Consider the following 25,778-nt stretch of genomic DNA (forward strand, 5'->3'; position numbering starts at 1 on the left):
GAGATGGGGAGATTATCCTGGATTATCTGGCCCTAAATACAATCACAACTGCCCTTATTAGGGGGAGGCACGCAGAGGTTAGACTATAGGAGAGAAGACAATGTGACCACAGATGCAGAAACTGGAGTGATATGGTCAAAAGCCAAGGAAGAAAAACTGCTGAAAAGCTGGAAGAGCTTGAGCAGACTCCGTGCTCAGCAAGGAGACTGATGCCACACGGGATCTCAGGACCCTGAGATCGCAACCTGAGCCAAAAACCAAGAGTTGGATGCCTAACTAACTGTACCACCCAGCCACCACTAGGACATTTTTAATCACTTCTAAAAGAAACCCTGAACCTTTGATCTATCATCCTTCACCCCTTACCTCTACCCTCAGCCCTTGGAAACCACTAGTCCACTTTCTGTCTCTACAGATTTATGTTCTGGACTTTCATATAAATGGAATCCTGTGGTATGTGGTCTTTGGGGACTGACACTTCCACTCTGCGTAGTGTTTAAGTTTCATCCATGTCATAGCATATATGTTCTTTCCTATGGCCAGATAATATTCCATTGTATGGACATACTGTATTTTGTTCATCCATCATCCATTGATGGACCTTTGGATGGTTTCTACCTTTAATTTTGAATCCTGTTGTCCCTCTACTTTTTCTCTCCTTTTCTTTTGCTCAAGACAAGATTTTCTTCAAATCTCTTCCTCATTTCTCTTCCTTTATTGTCCATAGCTAAACTTTCTTCATAGTAATATTGTTCTAGAGCAGTTTGTCTAAATATGGTGGTATTTCTTTCAATATTTAACCTAGTTCTTTTAAAAATTTATTTTTCACAGTCTGATTAGTCCTTCACTCTCCAAATTCTTGAACATAAGCTTTTTTCTATTATATTCTTATTTCTATTCTAGGATCTAGAAGGATAAATTTCTGAACTTATTTTACCTGTATTATTATCCATGGTGGTTTTGAACCTTCTTTGAGATGAAAGGTCTGAATTGCTTTATCCTATGCAACAGGAAATAGTACATTAAGTTCCTTCAAAGTCTTTGAATAACCAAGAATCTAAGCCCTACTTGATAACCAGATTGTAAAAAAAGATCAGGATGGTAAACCAGAAGAATCAGCCATAACTTTTAATTGTCAGGAGCATTAAGCACTTTACAGGGATTTATTTTAAAAAGTCGGGGGGAAAGGCCCTGTAGAAAATACAGGTGCTTTGGAGACTGAGAGGAACTATATATGGTCAGTCGCTTATTCATATTAAAAGATCAGTTTTGACTGATGGGTGGGTAGAAGATATTCTCTACTTGAGAGAAGAGGGGTGTTTGGGCCCAAAGTGTAGGATGTGAGCAAGATGTTTAAAATGTGTGTGTGGGGGGGGGGGGGGTGCGGGGGGGAGTATAATTTGAGAGTTAAGATTCACCCAGGATCTTCTCTGCGGATTATTGCCTCTTAACCCACCATGTGGTGTTAGTGACACGTCAACTTGCAACTGCATTCTGTGTATCTGTAACCTGCTCAATTGTTCTGGTACCGAAAACTAACATAACTATGGCACCTGCATATCTGAGCAAGTCTTAAGAAATAGACATTTGCTTTCTTGTCTGGTTTTTATGAGATCACCATATACGGGAGCAATTTTTACACATTGCTTTCTTGTAGGTATTTCACTAAAAATTGGACACTTTGCTTATTTACAACTTGGTCTCTTTGAAGGCTTACATGTAAATATCTTAATTCAAAGTTAGCACACACAAAAAAAGAAATTAACATTTGGGGCGTCTGGGTGGCTCAATCATTAAGTGTCTGCCTTCGGCTCAGGTCATGATCCTAGGGTCCTGGTATCAAGCCCCACATTGGGCTCCCTGCTCAGGGAGAAGCAGGCTTTCTCCCTCTCCCACTCCCCCTGCTTGGGTTCCCTCTCTCACGGTCTCTCTCTTTCTCTCTGTCAAATAAATAAAATCTTAAAAAAAATTAGCACTTGACTCAAAACAGCTTGCAAGGAGTTGGGAAACTGAAAGAATATGAAGCTACAATATAAAGTCAATGAAAAGCATGGCAATTGTGCCACCAAGAATGATCTTGTCCCAACGTGAGAATCTAAATCTATATAGTTTAAACTAAGTAAGACCAGCATGGACAGTTATTTATTCTAACTTACCTATGTAGCACCTGCTGTATGTTAAGAATGCTAGGAAAACAAGGTCCCTACTCAGAGGGAGCTTAATTTCTAGTGGATAGAGACAAGTATCAACTAGTGATAAATGCCAGACAGAATTAAAGAGATGTACCATCCAGTAACAAGAATCATGCCATAGACTAGGTAGTCATAGATGACATAGATGTGTTAAGCAGTGCTGTCCAATAAAGTTTTCTGTAAGATGAAAGTATTCTCTAGCTACACTGTCCTATATGGTACCATTAGCCACTACATTCACTGTCAATCCTTTCCTCATTGTGTTTTCCAAGATGGTTGATCCAGATCGACCATCTTGGAAAACACAATGAGGAAAGGATTGACAGTGAACGTAGTGGAAGAAAGCTGAACCTGGAATCGGGAAAGCCAGCAAGAAGTGAGCCAATTCTGACCGCAGAGCTCCCATCAGCTCAGGAATAAGACACACCTGGTCCTCAGAGCTGGGAGAGACTGAAAACACGAAATAGCTGGGAGTCTTTAAAATGCACACCTGAGCCCACCGATATGTCTCATTCCATGAAGGGACTACCTGAGAGAAGACCAAAGTGAAAATTCAACTGTGAGATTAAAGAAGGTTTGACCTCAGGGACACCAGATAAAGGTGAAGAGTAAATTCAATAGAGCTGGACTAAAGCTGAGGAAAACACCCCAAAAGATAAAGAAGCAGGGTGCCTAGGTGGCTCAGTGGGTTAAGCCGCTGCCTTTGGCTCAGGTCATGATCTCAGGGTCCTGGGATCGAGTCCCGCATCGGGCTCTCTGCTCAGCAGGGAGCCTGCTTCCCTCTCTCTCTCTCTCTCTGCCTGCCTCTCCGTCTACTTGTGATCTCTCTCTGTCAAATAAATAAATAAAATCTTTAAAAAAATAAATAAATAAATAAAAATTAAAAAAAGATAAAGAAGCAGTTGAGCAACAACCATTAGAGTATCAGTCCAGGGGCGCCTGGGTGGCTCGGTGGGTTGGGCCGCTGCCTTCGGCTGGGGTCATGATCTCGGGGTCCTGGGATCGAGTCCCGCGTCGGGCTCTCTGCTCAGCGAGAAGCCTGCTTCCCTCTCTCTCTCTCTCTGCCTGCCTCTCCGTCTGCTTGTGATCTCTCTCTGTCAAATTAAAAAAAAAAAAAAATAGAGTATCAGTCCAGAAGTCTAATACTCAATTAGATGTTTCAAGACAAAGAGAAACGACAGCCATGGTGAGAAGAAGTTACCAAGTAATTTTAGCAAACATTCCACAAACCAAAACTATGCATTTCCAGACCAAAAAAAGACCACAAATGTTCAGAACAATGACACGTTACCATTAAAGAAACAACCACTTAAAAACCTTCCTACAGGGGCGCCCGGGTAGCTCAGAGGGTTGGGCCTCTGCCTTCAGATTGGGTTATGATCTCAGGGTCCTTGGATGGAGCCCCGCGTCGGGCTCTCTGTTCAGCGGGGAGCTGGCTTCACCCTTTCTCTGCCTGCCTCTCCCTACTTGTGATCTCTAGCAAGTAAATAAATAAAATCTTAAAAAAATAAAAAATAAAAACCTTCCTCACAAGCACCATTCTGGACAGATTCACTATCAAATTTTATTGACCCTACAGGAACAACAAAAAATCCAACCTTAAAAGTACTCCAGACTTGGTTTCATCTGAGACCTCTGTTGTTAGCTTGCAGATGGCTTCCTCTCGCTCTGTCCTCTGGTGGTCTCTCCTCTGGGCACCCCCCCCCACCTTGCTATCTCTTCACATCTCCTCTCCTTTAAAAGGCTACAGTCAGATTGGCCTGGGGCCTGCCCTAACAGCCTCATTTTCACATAATTACCTCTTTAAAGGCCCCACCTCCATATACACTTTCAGAAGTACTGGGAGTTAGGGCTTGAACACATAAACTTTGCAAGTGGGAAGACGAAACTCACCCCATAACAACACTCATGGGAGAGGGGGGTAATCTAAGAATAAAAAGGACTTTATTTAGATTGATGAAGGATATCAATAAAAAAACAGACAGCAAACCTATACAGTGACAAAACATTTAAAAACTTTTGGTCAGGGGTGCCTGGGTGGCTCAGTGGGTTAAAGCCTCTGCCTTCAGCTCAGGTCATGATCCCGGAGTCCTAGGATCGAGCCCCACATCGGGCTCCTTGCTCAGCGGGGAGCCTGCTTCTCCCTCTGCCTCTGCCTGCCACTCTATCTGCCTGTGCTCACTCTTGCTCTCTCTCTCTCTGACAAATAAATAAATAAAATCTTTAAAAAAAATAAATAAAAAATAAAAAAATAAAAACTTTTGGTCATAATCCCTTTAAAACAAATTCTTCCCCCACAAATGGAATCAATCACACTATAGGGACTTATTTTGTGTCTGTCTCCTTTTACTTTTAAGATCTTATCACTTTTGAGATATACCAATGTTATTGCACAGATACATAATGTTTCTCTTTTTTTTTTAAGATTTTATTTATTTATTTGAGAGAGAGACAGTGAGAGAGAGCATGAGCGAGGAGAAGGTCAGAGGGAAAAGCAGACTCCCCATGAAGCTGGGAGCCCGATAATGTTTCTGGCATCCCCATAATGTTTCTCTCACTGCTGAGTACTATTCCATTGTATAGATGCATCACAATTATTACACCCAACATTTATTGGTGGCCGTTTGTTTCGATTCCTGGTTTTGACTATTTTGAGTAAAGTTGCAATAAACATTAAAAAAAAAAAAGCCATGGGACACCTGGGTGGCTCAGTTGGTTGGACGACTGCCTTCGGCTCGGGTCGTGATCCCGGAGTCCCAGGATCGAGTCCCGCATCGGGCTCCCAGCTCCATGGGGAGTCTGCTTCTCCCTCTGACCTTCTCCTCGCTCATGCTCTCTCTCACTGTCTCTCTCTCAAATAAATAAATAAAATCTTTAAAAAAAAAAAAAAAAAGCCTTTGGTCAGAGAATAAACTGGTGGTTGCCAGAGGGGAGGGAAGGTGAAGGGGTGGGAGGAATAGGAGAGTAAGAGGTACAAACTTCAGTTATAAAATAAATAAGTCACAAGGATGTAATGTATGGCATAGGGAATACATCAATAATATCCTTATTTTCTATGGTCATAGATGGTAGCTAGACCTATCGTAGTGATCATTTCACAATGTGTAAGAAAACTGAATCACCATTTTATACACCTGACACTAATATAATAGTGTATGTCAGTTATAATTCCATTTTTTTAAACCCTTTGCTTTAAAGTCAAGGGGTCCAAAGGACAATGGCTAACTTACAACACCACAATCGCATGCCAGGAGACAGTATTTTATAGAATTCTGATCCAGTCAACTAAACACTTAAGATCAAGCTTTGGCAACATACAGACCTAGGTCTCAATCCTAGGTGCTTTATTCACTGCGTAACCTTGAGAAGGATACTTAACCTCTGAGACTCAGTTTCCCCACTTTTAAAATGGAGCTAAAATATCGGTAACTCTCTACAAGTTATGAGGGTGAAATGCCAATGCAGGGGACTCTCGGGTGCTGGCTGTTACTCTTCTGTGTGCTGAAAGCTTTGTCAGGGCACTGCTGTGTATTTCAAAGACCATGCCTCAGACTTAGTTTGGAGAAGTGGAAGAATTCTGCTTCCACCACCAACCCTAACCTAGGATTTCTGGAAAATTACTCAACTTTGGAATTACAGTGTCATTTTTAAAATGATGAAATGAAATTAAGCAAAAGGCTACGTCAAAGAGCAGTGAAAAGATGAGATGGCTTTTGTCGATTGTTCTTTGGCTTTCACCAGTGTGGCTCAAAAATAGAATCAAAAGAATTCGTAAGCTGGGCAGTCCAGCAAAAGCAGGCTGGCTTTGTGAGCCACTAAGCTCTCCATTTGTGCCATTTACGTGAAAGCCGTCAAGAGTATCAGGAAACTCCGTTACTGCAACTAAATTGAGTGATTAACCATTAAATTTCTCCGACACATTTCATCTGGCTGTGTGACTCATTGGTCCACTTCTGCTGGTGAAAACCACATCTGCACCCTTCAGGTGAACAAAAGCCTGAGTGATACAGAGTGAACACAGACTGTGTCTCTCTGTGACAGATGACCACGCACAGAAGGACAGGGTCACTATACTTTGCAGCAGAAACAGCTGCTATGAGCACACAGCTGTTGTGAGGTATAGTTCACATTCTGTCCAAATAACTGGTAAGTTATTACAGAAAAGAGCTGTGTTAGAAGAACTACTCTCGATTTTAAACTCATGGTCACTTGTTTGGATAAATGTTCTCCATAAAACATATTATTACTTTAATAATGTCTAGACCTCTAGATTAAATGTTCCCCAACACATACGAAGTATCAAGACGATTGACTTGATTTATCAAGGAAAAATATCCACTTTGTTTCCTATCAGTAAGCTCACTGGTCCCAAATTTTTACAACAAATTTAGGAGGAAAGGAAGGAAAGTAGTAAATGTTGCCTGTTCCATAATAGTGCAGAATCTTATTCACTTATTTTTAAGTGAGAACTCAGTTTGTATACCCGTTTGAAAATTATTAGATCCCAGATGTGATAACTCTTTGACAAGAAGGCTGAAGGCATGGGGTGCCTGGGTGGCTCAGTGGGTTAAAGCCTCTGCCTTCGGCTCAGGTCATGATCCCAGGGTCCTGGAATCTCTGCTCATCGGGGAGCCTGCTTCCCCCTCTCTCTCTGCCTGCCTCTCTGCCTACTTGTGATCTCTGTTTGTCAAATAAATAAATAAAATCCTAAAAAAAAAAGAGAGAGAGAGAAGAAGGCTGAAGGCTCAGATAACTCAGTCATGTCATAGCATGATTAACAATTTTATTTTCCCACAGAGGTAGACTTCAACAAATCAACCACCTATTTGTGATAAAAAAGGAAATTATAATAATAGTGAAACCATATGAAACTCTTATTCAAAATTAAGAATTTGAGTATTGCATTGTTTCTCTCAGCCTCAAAATTCTTCTGAGAAATAATTAAGTTATAAAATGATTGGTTATTATGACTGGTGGGAGAAAAAGTGGGTCTCTGTTTCTTTCCTCAAATCTCTCAAGAAAAGACTACAGTTACTGAGTGTATAGAGGAATGTCAATCACAGGTATCAGTGATATTGTTTGTAGGGTATTTTACAGCACAAAGCAATAACAAAATATTTAGTTCTCAGGTTATGAAAGGTCATTTTGTGAAAATGATTTGACATAACACAATCCTAGATTTGATAAACAACTCTCAAAATATTAAAGAAGTAAATGAAGCAATGAAACACATTGGACAACACAAGCCCAGTTTTATACAGGAAAGCTTCTATTGAGGAATATTCTTATTACAGACAAAGGCCTTTGTTTTGAGTCTAGGATGAGATGGTCATTTGAATGTATGTTTATTTATATTTTATAGGAATGAGAGAGTGGTAGTCATCTCCTGAAGTCTTACTTTTCCTTTGGTAGTTCTGCTTGAGTTACTAAAATTTCCTGTTATTTTGTGTAGAATGCACCATAGGCTGCCAGTAAACAAAACTTTGTATCATTGTCTAAAATTCTAAAACAGAAATGGGGACCCAGATGGCGGAAATACTGTTTTGTATCACATCAAAAGCGATAAGCTAAATTTTACAAAGGACTAGAAAATCCCTTGCACTGAGAAAACAAAGAAGGACAAGAATGACTTGTTTAAACATGCAAATTGATACTGAGTGATGTCCCAGCCTTCAGAGATCATGGATGTAACCTTTGAGAAAGAAACTGAAATCTGTTTACAGATGAACTAGATCCTGCTTTGGTAAGGGACAATTCAGGCCATGGTGCATTTTTAGTAAATTAACAGATGTTTCTGATAAATCTGTAACTCAGAAGGATTCATCATGCTCATTGCATTTGACAAGCCAAAATTAAGCAAGTTAAATTAGTCCCAAGGAAAGAAAAATGCTGTGTAGACAATCCATCAAATGACCAAAATCTAGAGTAATCTCTTCAGGGGGCAAGAGCTTATACTACTTGAATGTACCTTTTGCTCAGAAAAGATTTCACTTGGAAGACCCACAGATATAATATTTTCTCTGAAACTGTGAACAGTTTCAATCCCATACCTCCTGAAATAGGGTGGCTTAATAGTGGATGCATAAATTTGCATCAGATTCATGGCATCAACTAATTAGGAGAAAACAGTAATTAAATATTAAGATGTGGTATGTGATTCATGCTCTGGCTTGCTGTGGGCTCACAAAAAGTCAGTCCTCTTTTCCTAAAGGGATGCAGAATGTCTTAGATTCTGGAGACAAATATCATGTGAGTTTAAACTCACATTCCACCTTTAATTGGCAGATTTTGGACAAGTTATTGAACTTCTCCATGTCTTAATTTCCTTATCTGTAGGATGCTGATAATAGCACCTACCTCAATAGAATTGCTTGGATTAATAGCTAATACATGCAAAGCTGTACAGCACTGAGAATGGCAGCTAGCACATGGTTAGCCCTCCAGGCAATTTTTATACCTATAATTGTTAAGGATTACTTGGGTCCCAGCAGGAGGGCAGTTAAGGTCTAGACTGCACAATAAAAATGAAACACTATTGGGGCACCAGGGTGGCTCAGTGGGTTAAAGCCTCTGCCTTCGGCTCAGGTCATGATCCCAGAGTCCTGGGATCGAGCCCCGCATCGGGCTCTCTGCTCAGCAGGGAGCCTGCTTTCTCCTCTCTCTCCCTCTGCCTGCCTCTCTGCCTACTTGTAATCTCTATCTGTCAAATAAATAAATAAAATCTTTAAAAAAAAAAAAAAAAAGAAACACTATTAAGTCCTAAAATCCAAACTTTGGGAAAGAGAGGAGGCATAGGAAGAAGGCCTTGAGACAGAGGACTTGGTTTAAAGGAGGGTATGGGACATCCTAAGTGCCTGAGAAAGATAGGACTGAGCATGGCCTTTAAGGAAGAACCAGCCTGACCCCAAAAATAAGGTTGTGAGAACACCCTGACCAGATAAGATATGGCAGGTTGATAAGGCTTAAATTCCATTGCTGAGGAAATCAAACTCTGAGAGGGACCAATTATAGTTTCCTCAGGAATTGTTGTAGAAATAGTATTGGTTTTTAGGAAACAGGACAGAATGTACAGGAAACGTCTAGAATCAGATAGCTCGGTTCAAAGGTATCAAGGCCTACCTAGGAATAAGTAGGTGAGGTTCTGGACCAGGGATAGACATGAGTAGAGGAGGAAGGCAACTACTAAGGCAAAACCAAGAAGTGGTTAAGTGATTAGATATTCAGGCAATGGACAAGGAAGGCAAAAATGGCTCTAGAATTCTGAGGATGCCTCCATGGGCTATTATTGTATTGGTAATATAAGGCAGTATTAGGTAGATGATGGTAGGACATATTCTTTTTTTTTTTTTTTTTTTTTTTAGTAGGACATATTCTTTTTTTTTTTTAAAGATTTTATTTATTTATTTGATAGAGAGAGATCACAAGTAGATGGAGAGGCAGGCAGAGAGAGAGAGAGGGAAGCAGGATCTCCGCTGAGCAGAGAACCCGATGCGGGACTCGATCCCAGGACCCTGAGATCATGACCTGAGCCGAAGGCAGCGGCTTAACCCACTGAGCCACCCAGGCGCCCAGTAGGATATATTCTTATGAAATACAAAGGGAGTTTAGGAGCTGACCTTGCCCTATGTATCTAAAGGTTTCTAAAGATTTTTATTATTTATCTTATTATTACTTATTTGAGAGAGAGAGTGAGAGAGAACACAAAAGGGAGGAGAGTCAGAGGGAAAAGCAGACTCCTGGCTCAGCAGGGAGCCGGATGAGGGACTCAATCCTGGAATTCCAAGCAGAAGGCAGTTGCTTAACTGACTGAGCCACCCAGGTGCTCTCTCCCAAGGTTTCTGAATACCACTGAGGATGAGCAAAGAGGGTCAAGACTTCTGAATGTTGCAAGAGCATCTCCTGTGCAATGGAGTGCTATTCAACAGAGCTATTAGTCCTTAGAACCACCTGAAGGCCTCACAGCTCATGAGTGCTCACACAAGGCAGGGCAAGAGCTTCAAATGGTGAACGCTTGGAAACTCTACTCCCTTAGCTTTCAAGTATACAAGACAGTATTGTTAACTACTACTAGCATCATAAAAACTCACACTGCGTTTGGTAGGACTCACTGTTGAAGGATCTCTGGGTGTGGAGCAGAGCTGGGGTTTTCTCAGAGCTTCTCAGCTGAATCATCTGTCTGCCATAGAGGGTTAAAAATGTAGGATCTTGAGTTTGCAAGGGGTAGGATTGGAATGGGAGGCAGTGAGGCAGGTCAGCATGTAGATGCCTCTGCTCTTAGATCACTATCAGGGCTGGCCCCAGAGAGTCCACAGACAGTGGCAGAGCCACCGTACACATTTCCTGGACCCAGAGTCTTCCCATACAATCTCTATTCTCTTTGGACCTGCTAAATCAATCTCTGTCTGCACTGCACAATTTTCTGAGAAAAGTTATTAAAAAGGACTAGTAATCTAAATAGAGGGCATAGACATGATGGCTATCTCTGGGTGTGATTTCTAATTAAAATAAATTTTTAAAATAGCTTCTTGCTATCTTCCAAATTTCTGCAATGAATACATATTACTTTTGTAACTTCTCCAGGGAGATCTAATTTCAGTCAGGGCTATAGTTTAGGCCACAATCAGCTGCTCAATATCAAACTGGTGGCTTATTTATCTTAAAAAAAAAAAAAAGAGAGAGAGCGAGAGAGAGGAAAGAGTACTCCATATTCATGGCTCCTATGCCCTCTGAGTTCTGAATTCTCCCCAGGATCCTTGGCTGGTGCATTCTTTTCAGTTTATTCTGCCATCGAACAGATGCTTCCATATTAAGTCCTGTCCCTGTCATCCTGCGTGTTTTAGCCCCAAATGTGACTTTAAAAGCAAACTAAACTAAGCCTAAATAATACAATCCAGGAAACAGGGATGGGCGAACCCTTTATTCCATTCACTGTAATTAAATATCTAGACCACAATCTCCCCCCCAGCATTTTTAGCACAAATAATGAAAATACTTCAGACATGATGAGGAGCTAGAGGAAAATCCCATACATTGAAGTTATCTCAACAATTTTACAGAAGAGACTAGCCTAAGGGTATATTACATCTCTCTTTAAAGTTTATGGAAAATTTTTTGTTGAATATGTGTTATGGTAAAACAAAATGCAGGCATGGAAAAACAAATGGCTTTAAAAATAACATCCTTACAAGTCCAGCTTGCAGTCATTAGAGGTAGTACAGCTGGGGTCAGTTTATAGACTTCTGTTTTTAATTTGCATAAATAGCCCAATGCTTGGCCAGAGCAGGCACGCAGCTGCCTCACCCGGCTCGTTGATTTTGTTAGTCACCCCACAGACACCCAGAAGGTGCTGAGACACGGGTCAGGGCAGTCCTAAGAATCAGCGTGAGGCTGCACCGTGAGATTCCTTCTCCACTCCCACAGCAAGGAAAACCCAGAACTTTTTCTTTTTTATTTATTTTTTTTAACCCAGAACCTCTGACAATGTTTTCTCAACTTTGAGCTAGCATTTTTTTGAGTTCTGTTAATGAAGAAGAAACTCCCAGCCTCACCTCAAGAACATCAAACATCGTGCAGTGATACTTCCATTGCCCAGACTGACACATCACTATGCCCTGAAATGGAAAAACCAAAGCAGTTGGTTTACCTTATGGTAAGTCACATTGTAAGTGCTTGCTAAAGATCGGATGGTTGTGTCCCTCCTGAATTTATATGTTGAAATCCTAACCCCGGTGTGATGGTGTTAGGAGATGAGGGCTTTGAGAGGGGATTAGGTCATGAGGATGGAACCCTCATGAATGGGATTAGAGCCCTTAATAAAAGACGTCCCTTGTCCCTTCTGCCATATGAGGGCATAGCCTTCAGAACTGTGAGAAATAAATGTTTGCTGTTTAGAGCCCCCACCCCCCACCTCTGATCTCATGGTACTTTGTTCCAGCAGCCCAGAAAGACAAAGCCAGTGTTCAATGCCCTTCTAGGTGAGGGAGTCATCGTTCTAGGGCAGAGGGCCAACCGTTTATTCAATAAACATAGGACACTTCTGAAGTCTAGTTTCTGGTATTGTTGTGAACAGGATGCGGGTTTCCTAGAGAATCTGTGTCTTGCTTTATAGAAAGAAGATGATGCATTTGAAAGTTTAACTTCGTAGAAAGAAAAATTAAGAGGAAGCCTAAGATTAAAAGTCAAGTAACTGATAGAAAATTTCAGGAAAAAATAGAGCAGATCAGAGTAGTTGGGGATGGCATCATAGAAGTGGGACTTAATCCATCAAAGGCTCATTTAACAGATTCCATGAATTATACCTTCCAAGGACTCAAAGATATAAAGGACTTAAAACGGGGCCTGATTCTAGCATCCTGATGCTTACTTTTGCCTGGTGTCTCGTTGAACACAGCAGGAATGTAGAGAGTGACGAGTGTTATAATAACAACCATGATAATGAGACACTTTCAGTCATAGAACTTCATATCTGGAAGAAATATTCCAACCCAATCTCCTCCTTTTATAGATAAGGAAATTGAATTTGTCACTTGTCTACCTTATACTGTTAAGTTTGAAACTGAGCTGGGATTCGGATCCTGGTATAGATCCTGAAGGATAGGCAAATTCCAGTAGAGGGAACAGTAAGGGCTCAGGCAAGGTTGATACTCAGGCAGTAGACACCAGTCAGTTTAACTTGAACCTTGCCTCACCCTATTGTCTGTTCTGATTGATGGGTGCCCCTGCTAACTCATTAACTATTCTGAATGTCACGGGGGGGGGGGGGGGGGGGGTGGCACATCTCATTTCCTGCTCTGCTAAATCAGTGTAACAGAAGGAGAGAGTTTTTAATAATGAAGTACTAGGAAGCAATTAATCTCTTAGCGCTGCACAATGCTTGATATGGCACACCTTTCTCCGAAGATCTCACTGACGGAGAATGAATGTACAAAACAGTTCTATGTGTTAAGAACAAGGTAAAGGACAGGGCTAAAGAAAAAGCTGAATCCAACGTCATGATTCCATTTATAAAGTTGAAAAATTATGTTAGGTGAAGTACTCACAGGTGTAAAATTAAAAAGGACAAAACAGGTTTGTTTTTGGGTTTTGTTTGGTTTAGTTTGGTTTTATGGTATTAAGTCTTTACTCTGGGGACAAGGAAGTTAGGAAGGTGTAGCAACTCACAAGGTCTTCTGGGGCATGGCAATTTTCTACTTTTTCAATACTGGTATTCATTTTGTAACTAGTCATTACCCTACACATCTGTTTTATGCACTTTTCCATATGTTATATTTAACAACAAAAAATGATCACTATAGCAGACTGAAGTTTGGTTTCTTTTTTGAAGGCTGGGAAAGTAATGTGGACAGATCATCAGGTTCAAGGAGTAGTTGCTTAAAGACAAAACAAAGGAGCCTGGGAACAAAGATGCTAAAATGGCATCACAATTAGAATGTGGAGATTAGCTATCAACATCTCAACATCCCTGTGTGGAGAAGAGCCCTTCCCATCCTCTCACTTCCACAGGGAGTGGTGGTTGTCATAAGCATTCTTGATTAACAGCGTAGTATTTCTAACACTTTCGGGAGATACGGCCAGCCAGACTTCTAGGAAAAACACACAATACAGATCTTGATAGTAAATGGGCTGAGAAAGGAAAAAAGAGAAGAATGAATCATTGATTTCTGAATCATTGATTTTTTTTTTTTTTTTTTTTGCTCACTGTCTCATTTATCGGTGTTCTATTCAATGGCATTAAGTACATTCCCAATGTTGTGCAACTATCACCACTATCCATTTGCAGAAGAGTCATTGATTTTCAAACAGTAAAAAATGGGCACAGGATCTCAAGTCTGATATCCTTTTTGGACAGATGGAGGAAGGAGGGAAGTTTTGTCTGTACACATGGGGAGGGAGACCGTAGTCTTGGGGGGATGTGTTTTCATAAGGGGGCAGTGACAGCAAGTGTCCCCTGCTGCGCAATGGCTTGCACGCTGATTAGCCCAGCAAGGACACCACGTGATCACCACGTGCAGCCTTTCTGCAGTGGTGCTGTTGGACCCTGAGCACCCGGACTTGCTGTGCTGGTCCCAAAGAGAGGCTGCCTGCAGCGGGGCCATGGGAAGGACTGACGTGCCTGATGGTGGGTCTAACCTTCCCCAGAGTGGCAGTTCTTTGCGTTTTGGTTTGATTCTCCAAAAGTATTCTCTTGCTGCATGATATGCAAAATTAGGGTAACTTTGGAGGTGGAAGGGACCCTAGAGATGATTTATTCAAACCCTCTCACTGTCCAGTTGCAGAATCAAGGATGATAAGAAGCCCGAGCAGGGTGATACCGCAGAGGGAGCTAGGCGCTACAAAATCCTGCAGCTGCTGCACTCATTTTAAAATTAAAGGGATTAAATTCTTTTTTTTTTTTTTAAGATTTTATTTATTTATTCGACAGAGAGAAATCACAAGCAGGCAGAGAGGCAGGCAGAGAGAGAGGAGGAAGCAGGCTCCCTGCTGAGCAGAAAGCCCGATGTGGGGCTCGAACCCAGGACCTGGGATCACGACCTGAGCCGAAGGCAGCGGCTTAACCCACTGAGCCACCCAGGCGCCCCGGGACTGAATTCTTAAAACCTTTTTCTTTTGCTTTATTTTGAATAGCCAGACCCTCCCAGGAATAATAAAAGCACAGCTAGAAATCTCTAATCTGGTGGGGTTTCTTTCCCTTTAATTTTACCACACGTGGACCCTGAAATTGTAATAAGGAACAGGACCGAACATAGTAACTCACCATATAATGCAATCTAACCCAGATGTTGACGGCAGGCTGATTTCTGAAGCACAGGCTGAGAGCTTGTTTCAGAAGTGGGGAAACACTGGGATTCTAGAATAGTAGTCATAACCCTCAGCTAAATGTCCCTGTAGAGCTTGTAACCAAGGCCATTCCTGATACACAGAAATTTTTTATATTTATGCCCTTTGTCCATTCTCAGCTGCTTCCCTCCTCTTTCTTTCCTTCTGTGAGCCCATGTACCCACATTCCTATTATTTCCTCCTCTCTCGGTTCCCAGGAGCAACTTGCTTGCCCTCGGGTTTTCGGGACCTCCCGTTAGAACATCCTGGCTAGGACTGAGTTTCTAAAAAAGCTTATGACTCAGGACTTTTTTCCTGAATTTTCCTCCATTATCAAAACCCCTTACTATCATTCTCAATTCCAAAGTGTGCTAAGGGAAGCCTGGGTGGTTCAATCAGTTAAGCGTCTGCCTTTGGCTTAGGTCATGATCCTAAGGTCCTGGGATAGAGGCTGGCATCTGGCTCCTTGCTTAGCAGGAAGCCTGCTTCTCTTTCTGCCTGCCACTCCCCCTGCTTGTTCTCTCTCTCTGTCTGACTAATAAATAAATAAAATCTTAAAAAAAAAAAAAAAAGAAAAGCAAAACACCCTTAGTGTCCTATGCTGACTTCCCAAGATAATTTTATAATTTAATCAGGGTTTATGGAGGAAGGACCAAATTATGACTGACTGACTAACATACATACGTTTGTTTATTTATTTATTTGTGTATTTACTTATTTATTTTAGAGAGCAAGCACGAGAGTCAAGGAAAAGGGAAAGAAGTAGACGTCCCACTGTGTGTGGAGTCTGACTCGGGGCTTCATCCCAGGAACTCGAGATCATGAGCTGAGCCAAAACCAAGCCAGACGCTTGAGTGAGCCACCCAGGCACACCCCAAATCATGACTTTGGAAGGCCATAGGCATTTTTACTTTTAATGGGCCCCTTACTCCATTAAAAAAAATATGAAAAATCACATTGTACAACTGCTTTGGAAGAAAAATAAATAGAATCCAGACTGGATTCATTATTATTTTCCCCTGTAATCTTTTAAAAAGTAAAAATGAAAAAATATTGTAGGCCCTAAGCATTGTACCTACTGTGCCTCAAGCGTACTGTCTGTGCCTGTTAGTGCCTCCCGAAGATTGGCGGGTTACATTAGCGTATCAGACTGTGTTGAGTTATCACTAGGATGCTTTTGGTTGTAAATAATGGAACAAAACTCAAATGGGCTTAAACAATAAAGGGAATTTATAGGCTCACAGAGCTGGTCAAGTTCAGAGACTGCTATGGCTTAGAGTCAGGTAACTTCCCTTGTGAAACTTCCATTCTTCAGGTAAAGACAGAGACAGACCAGTCATAGACCTCACTTTTTATCTGCCCATTGGCCACTGCCCTCCCTGCCTACCTTCCGATCAGAGCTCACCTCCATGACGAAGGGAGCTGAAAAAGCTAGACATGCTTTCTCAGTCTTTCAGAAGGCTACGCTTTAGACACATAGCCAAATTCTGGCCATTGCAACTTCAGTGAACGTATGCTTCCAGGTTTCCTCCCCCTTAGCTGTGCAAGAAGTTCCCATTCCTTCTGTCCTGCTTTGGGATATGCACAGGCTTCTGCAGCAGTCTTGATTTCATGAGAGGCCACATGGACCACACTTTGAAGGTGGCAGAGCACAAAGACCCAGTTTCAGGTTGTTTTTTTTTTTTTTTTTTTTTTAAAGATTTATTTATTTATTTATTTGACAGAGAGAGTTCACAAGCAGGCAGAGAGGCAGGCAGACAGAGAGGAGGAAGCAGGCTCCCCGCTGAGCAGAGAGCCCGATGCGGGGCTTGATCCCAGGACCCTGAGATCATGACCTGAGCTGAAGGCAGCGGCTTAACCCACTGAGCCACCCAGGCGCCCCCAGTTTCAGGTTCTTGATGACATTGTTGAATTACCTAACCAGCCCTGAAACTCGTACCTCTGAACACTTTCATTAAGTAAGATAACAAATTTTTAGCTGGATATTCTATTACTTGCAGCTTCCTACGGATAAGGAGAAAACAAGGGAATGAACCCCAGATTTTCAGATATTGATACATGCTATTAGGACAATAAATAAGATGCAGGACTGCTGCAAACTGGATGATTATAGAAAGGCTCTCTAAAGTGACATTTGAACCTGATGGAGCCAGCCATACAGAGATCTGGAGGCAAGGTGCTTTAGACAGAGCAAACGGTAACTCTAAAAGTCCTAAGTGGCAATTATTAGAGTTAATTTGAAGAACAGAAAGAAGTCCCTTGATTGCAGTACAGCGAATAAGGGGAGGGAGTAGAATGTGAAGTCAGACAAGTTATAGATCATTTTGCTTTTTTTTCCGAATGCCTTGGCACAATGGTATAATTTTGGTTCTGGAAAACTGGGTGGAGGGGACATTTTAAGGATATCAAGTGGCAAAATCTCATTTTGTAAGCAGCTGCTTAGTGTGCATATTAAATGTGGTGGCACTATCTGCCCATCTCCTTCATAAGTAACGTCCTCCAGCTCCTAAGCTCCTTTTCAGAGAACTGTACTCCTCTCACATATGGTTGCCACAGGAGCAGCTCTATTTTATGAAAGGACCTGACTGTAGTTTACTGGACCAGAGATGGGTATCTAATCTAAAAAGGCTTTTCCCCTAGGGGTTTCAGAATTGGGGGCAAGGGATCAAGTTAATGCCTTGCACATGGCTAAAGATGTAAGATGTAAAGCTTGAAAAATGTAGTCATATCTTGATCATATGAAAAAACAATTGGTCGTCATCCTGAGAGGAGGAATAAGGGAAAGACAACCCTAATGGAATTCAAGTCCCTGGTTCCTGTAGGTTCCCAAAGCCCAGCCCCATTTTTCCCTTTTTTGGTTTGGTGCCCTTATTTCTTTTTTTTTAAAGATTTCATTTTTTATCTGAGAGAGAGAGAGAGAGAGAGAGCATGAGCGAGGTGAGGGGGCAGAGGGAGAAGCAGACTCCCTGCTGAGCAGGGAGCCCAATTCGGACTGAATCCCGGGACTCCAGGATCATGACCTGAGCCAAAGGCAGACACTTCGCTGTCTGAGCCACCCAGGTACCCCTGTACCGGCCAAATTTTTAACAGCACTCTAAGATCTGTGCATTAATTTGAAAATTTGAGGGAACCTGAAATCTTATTACTCTCCTTCCCTTGCTCCAACCTATCCTTAACTTTTGCCAATTAGTACCAGGGCTTGGTACATTCTTTTCTACTAGGCAGAAAAGTTCCCTTTCCTCACTAACTTTATCATAATTCCAGTTCTCCCCCACCTCTCTATTTGAGCTTGCATCCTGAAACTTCCTGAGAATTCAGATCTGGATTAGGTACTCTTGCTAAGAACTCTTATAACACTGTGTTCCTACTATCACCTAGTTTTACAACTGCTTTCTTGTCTTTCTGCACCACTGAACTATAAGTTGAAAGCTGGGCACATAGTACGGTTTTAATAAAGAGTGTTGCATGAATGAATCAAAAATTATAATGAATACTAAAATAATATATGCAAAGTATTTGGCACATAAACAATCAATATTTTTTTCTTGTTAGTTTTATTTTATGATTCATAAAAAAACCCTAGAACCTGAGAACAGTAAGGCATACTGAATATTGCCCTACAGTGGGAACAGCTATGCAGATGAAACCAGGGGTGATGCGAAAATTTTAACAGTTTGGCCAACCGTCATAGCAGATGCCCAATAATTAGAACAGAAGAGCCTGGCCTTCTACTTAGAAGAGATGATTGGCCTTGCCCCAACAACAGAACATAAATTCACTTATTAATAAACTGAACATATGGTGACTATATCTAAGAAGAAATGAAATTAAATTGATGGAAAGTTATTTACCAGTGATACTTTGAAAGACAATCCAAGTAGTTACATTGACACTACTTGTACTGATAAGAACTTACTTATAAAATAATCAATATCTATTTTATATATTAGTGACAGTCATTAAAAAACAATATTTCCAAGTATATAAAGCATAATAAAATCTAAGAATAAATTTAAGGTATACCAAGCATAATTTAAAACTATACAGCTTTACTAAGGATCATAAAAATAATTGAATAAGAGGAGAAAGAGCATGTGCTTTTAAAGATTCTTCGATATTAAAAGATGATAATTCTCCCCAAATCATTTTACAAACACTGAAATTTCAAATAAAACACCAAAGTTTTTTTGGTAAAGTTCTTGTTGAAAGATAACATACATACAAAAAGTACATGTATAGTACATCTCAACACATTTGTAATTATTTTTAAGTGGGTTTAAGTTCAAAGTCTATCTGAAGTAAAATGCAGCAAAATAGCCCATAAAATTTCAATTTAAAAAACTAAAATTTTGGGGGCGCATGGGTGGCTCAGTGGGTTAAGCCTCTGCCTTCAGCTCAGGTCATAGCGTCCTGCATCAGGATCTCTGCTCAGCAGGGAACCTGCTTCCCCGGCCCCCCGCCTGCTTCTCTGCCTACTTATGACCCCTCTCTCTCTGTCAAATAAATAAATAAAATTTTTTAAAAAGTTAAAAAAAAAAAACTAAAATTTTGGAGCTGGTACTCTAATATAGAAATTGACAGAAAAGGATAAAAAAAAACCCTCCCCCCCAAAAAAGCTCATGAGAACATGTATAAATAAATATGGTTAATGTAGCATTTCAGATTGCGAGCTAATTATAGAATCTTTAATGGTGCTAGGATGATTGTGATATCAGTATTTAACTGAACGTTGGATTTAAAAAAGAAATATAAATAAAATCAGAAAAGATCCAGAATAATATATAGCTTAAAATTTACTATTTGTAAGCATGCCATTAAAAATTGACATCATAATAAAGAAGATTGATAGACTTGTCTGCATACATTTAATACTTCTCTGTAGTGAAGATCGCAACGTTAAAAGGCAAATGACAAATTAGGAGACAGTGTTCGCTATCTTCATTAGGTCCCAGGCAGTGTCTGATAAGATCAAGGTGTGCTTTATTCTATTGAGTTTCTGTACAGATCCTGGAGTCAGATTGCTTGGATTTGAATGTGAAACGGCCCACTTACCAGCTGTCTTAGGTCAGGTTCTCTAGAAGCCATGGCTGAGATGAAGATTTCTATACAATTGACTTATCAAAGATGTTCTCTTCAGTGAAATCTAAAGAATGCAGGAAACAGGCTAGGACAGCGGGATAACCTAGTAAAGACAAGGGTTCAAATGAAGCTTTACCTCAGCCTGACCTCACTGGAAGATGTAGAGCAAACATGGTACCACGAAGTCTTCTGACCTTGAAGCAAGCAGGCTGGGCCTTTGTATCCCCATTGCATCCGTCAGTCATTGTTTGTAGGCCACCCAAATACTTGGGACAAACTGAGGACAATTTTCCTGAGAAGCGTGCAACTCTGAGTTGTTAGCCACCAACCATCATTGCGGCTAGATGATGGCTGGATGCACTCGATGGACAAGGGGATTGGGAGATAGCACTAGCAGCATCTTCTAAAATAACTAAAATCAGTCATCCTGATTGAGTTTCTTAACTCTTTGAAGCTTTCATTTCCTCATTTACAATGAAAACATATCAATGCCATTGGGTTGTAGGAGTTATGGTAAGGAATAGTATGTCAGGAAAAAGTAACAAAAATACTCAAAAGTTAGCATTTAGAGAGTCTTACAAGTCTAAATGTTCACTAATAGTAAAATGGGAAAACTGCAAAGACTGGCAAAGCATAAGTGAAGAAACAGAATTGTCCAAAATATCAGAATATTTTCTTTCACTGTAACTATAGAAATGCAAACTTAAAGCAAATAACTATTTATTTCTTATTTAAGAGACAAAAATCAAAGACAATACTCAGTGTTAGCAAGGTGTCTGTGTGGGAATAGAGCAATATCTTACATTCCTATCAAGAGTATAAAATGATCGGGGTGCCTGGGGGGCTCAGTGGATTAAAGCCTCTGTCTTCGGCTCGGGTCATGATCCTGGTGTCCTGGTGTCCTGGGGTCGAGCCCCGCTTCGGGCTCCCTGCTCAGCAAGGACCCTGCTTCCCCCTCTCTCTCTGCCTACCTCTCTGCCTACTTGTGATCTCTGTCTGTCAAGTAAATAAATAAAATCTTAAAAAAAAAAGTATAAAGTGATCGATTGTTTTCTGGAGGGCATATTGGAAATCTGTCTGAAGTTTTTAAATCATGTATACCTTCTTAAATGTGCATTCCCATTTCCAAGAATTTATTTGCAGAGAATTTGGCATAGAAATTGGTAAATACTTAAAAATACAAAGAAGTGCATACGTAGTGTTATTCAAGTATTGGAAAATTGGCACGAGCTGATAATTAAGAAGGGATAATAATGACAATGCAGTTACTATGAAGAGAAATGGTATAAAAATATACTTACTGATAAGAAATTAAGTCCGAATTTGAGTCAAAAACACAAATTAAAAAATTGTATCCTGGGGAGCCTGGGTGGCTCGGTTGGTTAAAGAACTGCCTTCAGCTCAGGTCATGATCCTTGAGTCCCAGGATCGAGTCTCACATCAGGCTCCCAGCTCCCCGGGGAATCTGCTTCTCCCTTTGACCTTCTTCCCTCCCATGCTTTCTCACTTTCTCTCTCTCTCAGATAAATAAATAAAATCTTTTAAAAAATTGTATTCTGATAATAAGACACAATTTCTAAAAACATCTGGAGGTAACATATACTAGTGGTGATTATCTTTGTGAGACGAATTATTTTTATCTTCTCTGTGCTTATTTGTAGCTTTCTGATCTTTCTGCAGTGAAGAAGTGACAAAACAGTAACTCACAAGCTTCAGGCTTCTCAGGAGCTCAAGCCGGTGGGTACAAAATGTGAGGGTGGCCTTTAGCCACAATTTAGTTATTTTTGATTTCCTGCTATTTCTGCCAAACCTAAATTTGTAAGCAAATGCTTGGAACATATTTAAAGATAGAATGAAGATCAGTTTCAAGTAAACAGATCTCTTAAACACACAGACACAAATCACTATGAACAATGAGTGCACATCTTTTTACCTAAGGAAGAAAAAGAAAATCTTTCCTATAAGAGCGACTGGTGAGAGAACTACCTTAGGTTGTTGCTTTGAAACTTGATTCACACTCGGTTCGAGGAATTGTTTCTTCAGTGTACTCATTTTATTCTGTATTTAGGCTCATTGACTACTTGGGCAAGATAGCAAACTGTATCAATCAGAATTACAACAGAAAACAGATGGCACAAAGAGGTAAGTGAAGAGAGGAGAACAAAGGGATAGTTTACAATGCTGTGGGCAAGGCTCAGAAAAGGCATGACATCAGGGCTTGCTAGCAATATCAGAGAGGTTGAAAGAATGAGAAGGAGGAGCTGTTGTTTGAACCTTGAGAAGCCAACTGAGAGATGCAGGGACTCAGTAGAACACAAGTCACCATACCAATCACATCCGGCTCCTGTCCTCCAAGTGTTGGCTCAGCACTTCAGGCAGCTTCCATGTCCGGGCACCTCCACACCAACACAGGTGTCCACAATCCTCACAGCAGGGACAGAGAGAAGAGAAGTCCCTACACCAGCTCTTCAGTGCAGCTAACTGGAGGTGATGGGTCATTTCTGTGCACGTCTCATTGGCCGAAGCAAGTCATGTGGTCTTGCCCAACCACAAGGGTCTGGGGAAGAATCCTCATATGCACCTGAAAGGAAAAGAGAACTAGAAACACTGGTGAAAAACACGGACGGAGAGTAACCCCCCTTCTTTTGTATTACGCTGCATTCCTTTGTATGAGAGACAAATTCTCACCCAACCTTGGGACATACTCTATGCTGTGCCGTGTCACAGTTGCCACTAACCACACTGAGCACCTGAATGTGACTTGAGGTGTGCTGTGCAGGTAACATAAACCTCAGAGTTTTCAAAGACTTAGTACAAAAAGTAGAATGCAAGATAGCCCATTAATGGTTTTCATTATTGATTATATGTGGAATGGTGATGTTTTTGAAACACTGAGTCAAATAAAAATACATCATTATTTATTAATTTTATCTATTTTTATTTTTTAAATGTGGTTTCTAGAAAACGTTGTGTGTGTCTTGTGTTGTGGCTCGCACTATATTGCTATTGAACAGTGCTGTTCTAGAGAGTTCTCCTGGTTCCTGAGAGAGTTTCTAATAGGAAAAGATAGGGCACCTGGGTGGCTCAGTGGGTGAAACCTCTGCCTTCGGCTCGGGTCATGATCTCAGGGTTCTGGGATCCAGCCCCGCATCGCATCGGGCTCTCTGCTTCGCAGGGAGCCTGCTTCCTCCTCTCTCTCTGCCTGCCTCTCTGCCTACTTGTGATCTCTGTCAAATAAATGAATAAAATCTTAAAAAGAAAAAGAAAAAGATAAAGAATTACCAATTTCTGCTAGAATTCTCCACAGGATGAATCATTACTTTAATTGCTCCTGTAGGCAAGCAGCTACACAAGTGTGAAGGTTTTCTTCTTTTATTCTAGTGTCTAATTTAAAATTCTTTATTAAAATTCAGGATCAGTTTTTTTTTTTTTAACTCTCCTCCATAAAGGCAAAACACAGGTGGTTTGTAGAGACCATTATTCCATGGAGAGTCTTTTTTATAAAACGTGTTTAAATGTCACTTAGTTCCATTAAAACAAAGGAGCCATTCAGCAAATGTGTTGCATTTTAGTTTTTTACCTTCTTGTAGAAACTCATTTGAAAGACTTTGACTACTTTCTTATTAGGAAAGGGTACAGAGAAAGTCATTAACTTTACCTTTTCCTGCATATTGAGAGCTGAAGTTGTAGGAAGTTCTTGAGTTTTCTTGGAAATATGGTCTAACAGTATTTGATGGCCTGTGCCAGAGATGCCCCCTTTGCCCCTCCAGTCTCCTCCCTTCCCCTAGACCCAGCTCTTTGCCCAGGAGGCTGACCTGCAGGTCTGTACTACAAGGTCTGGAATGGAGGTTTCCAGTAGAGACTAGAAGTGGGGAGCAGATCAGGGTCAGGGTATTTACTTACCTGTAAGGTAGCTTGGGGCTGTCTGTTTAGGGTTGAGTCAGAAAAGGGCATCACTCTAAATAAGAGTTCAATATGGAAATTAGAGTACTGACTGAGTACCACTGCTTTTTGTCATGATGGCAAGTTCCAGCATTGGCTCACTCTGCTCATCCTTGTGGGTCTAGGGGTGGTGACAACTTTGCTGCTCCTACCCTCAGATGGCTGCCCTAGCCCTTGTGATTCCCTAATACTCCCTTGAGTGCTCCTGAAGTGAGTGTGCCATCTGCATTCGACTGCGACCCTGACACTGCGCCCGCTGGCATCTGGTGGGAGGGCTACCTCAAAACAGGGGTTGTTGAATGTCCTGGCCAAAAATGAAGGACAGAGGAGCAGCAGTTTGAAGATATTTGCTTAAGTCTAGGAACATAAGACATATATTTCTGCCTTATATTTTGAAAAGCTCTTACAATGTCTTAGGACAACAAACTCTGTAATATGACTAAGATAAGAAAGAAAGGTATTGGGATGCCTGGGTGGCTCAGTTGGTTAAGCAGCTGCCTTCGGCTCAGGTCATGATCCCAGCGTCCTGGGATCGAGTCCCACATCGGGCTCCTTGCTTGGCAGGGAGCCTGCTTCTCCCTCTGCCTCTGCCTGCCATTCTGTCTGCCTGTGCTCACTCTCTCTCCTCTCTCTCTGACAAATAAATAAAAAAATCTTTAAAAAAAAAAAAAAAGAAAGGTATCAGGATGCATCTTATATGCTGTAGTTTTCTCTCTGGAAAAGAAATGTCAATAATGGAACCACACATTAAGCTCTACACTCCACAATTCTTGGTCTTCTAAGAAGATACTTGCACTTCTTTTAGATGGGAACTTGAAAAACTTCCTTTGTTTCCCCACTGGTACAATGAAGAGTTTAGACAGTATTATCTTACATATATCCCTGTGCCCTAACATTCTGTAAGTCTGTGGTGTTTCAGTCAAATTTGTGAAATATGGCTTTGGGGCCTTCGGGTTGGTGGAGGTGACAGTGCAGCTGTCTTCGGTTGTCCTGAATCTGGGTTTATCTGACACCAGCCCCTCCACCACACCCCCTAAGCTTGACCCCAGCGAGATCCAAGTTGTGTACCTAAGGTGCACCGGTAGGGAAGTCTGTCCTGGTCCAGAAGATCGGCCCCCTGGATCTGTCTCCAAAAAAGGTTGGTGATGACAGCGACAAGGCAGCTGGTGATTTGAAGGGCCTGAGGACTGCAGTGAAACTGACCATTCAGAACACACAGGCGCAGACTGAAGTGGAACCTTCTGCCTCTGCCCTGATTACCAAAGCCCTCAAGGAACTGCCAAGAGAGAGAAAAGAGCAAAAACACATTAAGCACAGTGGAAATGTCACTGTTGATGAGATTGTCAACATTGCCTGACAGATGTGGCTCCGATCTTTAGCCAGAGAACTCTCTGATACCATTAAAGACATTCTGAAGACTGCCCAGTCCGTGAGCTGCAATGTGAAATCATAGATGATATCAGTAGTGGTGTGGTACAATGCCCAGCTAGTTACAAACTACAAAGGAAAATATTTTAATAAGGGATCATTTGATAACTAAAAAAAAAAAATCATGGAATAACATAGTGAGGTAAATGTGTGGACTTCTCTGAAGTAACGGGATGAATATTTTGCAAAACAAACTTCACCTTCCCACCTAAGAAATCAGACATAATTATTTTTGCTATGCCCTTGAAAGCACCTTGTAAGAGTACATGGTCCTAATAGCCCCAAGCTGGGTCAGAGGTCAATGAACAATGGCCCATGGGC

The 25,778-nt window shown here is 41.1% G+C and overlaps 1 pseudogene; it reads left to right on the forward strand.

Moving 5' to 3' along the window:
* LOC125101137 (60S ribosomal protein L12-like) overlaps nt 1-25,547 on the forward strand; it is a 29,976-nt pseudogene extending 4,429 nt beyond the window's left edge.
* The last annotated feature ends 231 nt before the right edge of the window (nt 25,548-25,778 follow it).

Source organism: Lutra lutra, chromosome 5, assembly GCF_902655055.1.
Source record: "Lutra lutra chromosome 5, mLutLut1.2, whole genome shotgun sequence".
Classification (NCBI taxonomy): Eukaryota; Metazoa; Chordata; class Mammalia; order Carnivora; family Mustelidae; genus Lutra; species Lutra lutra.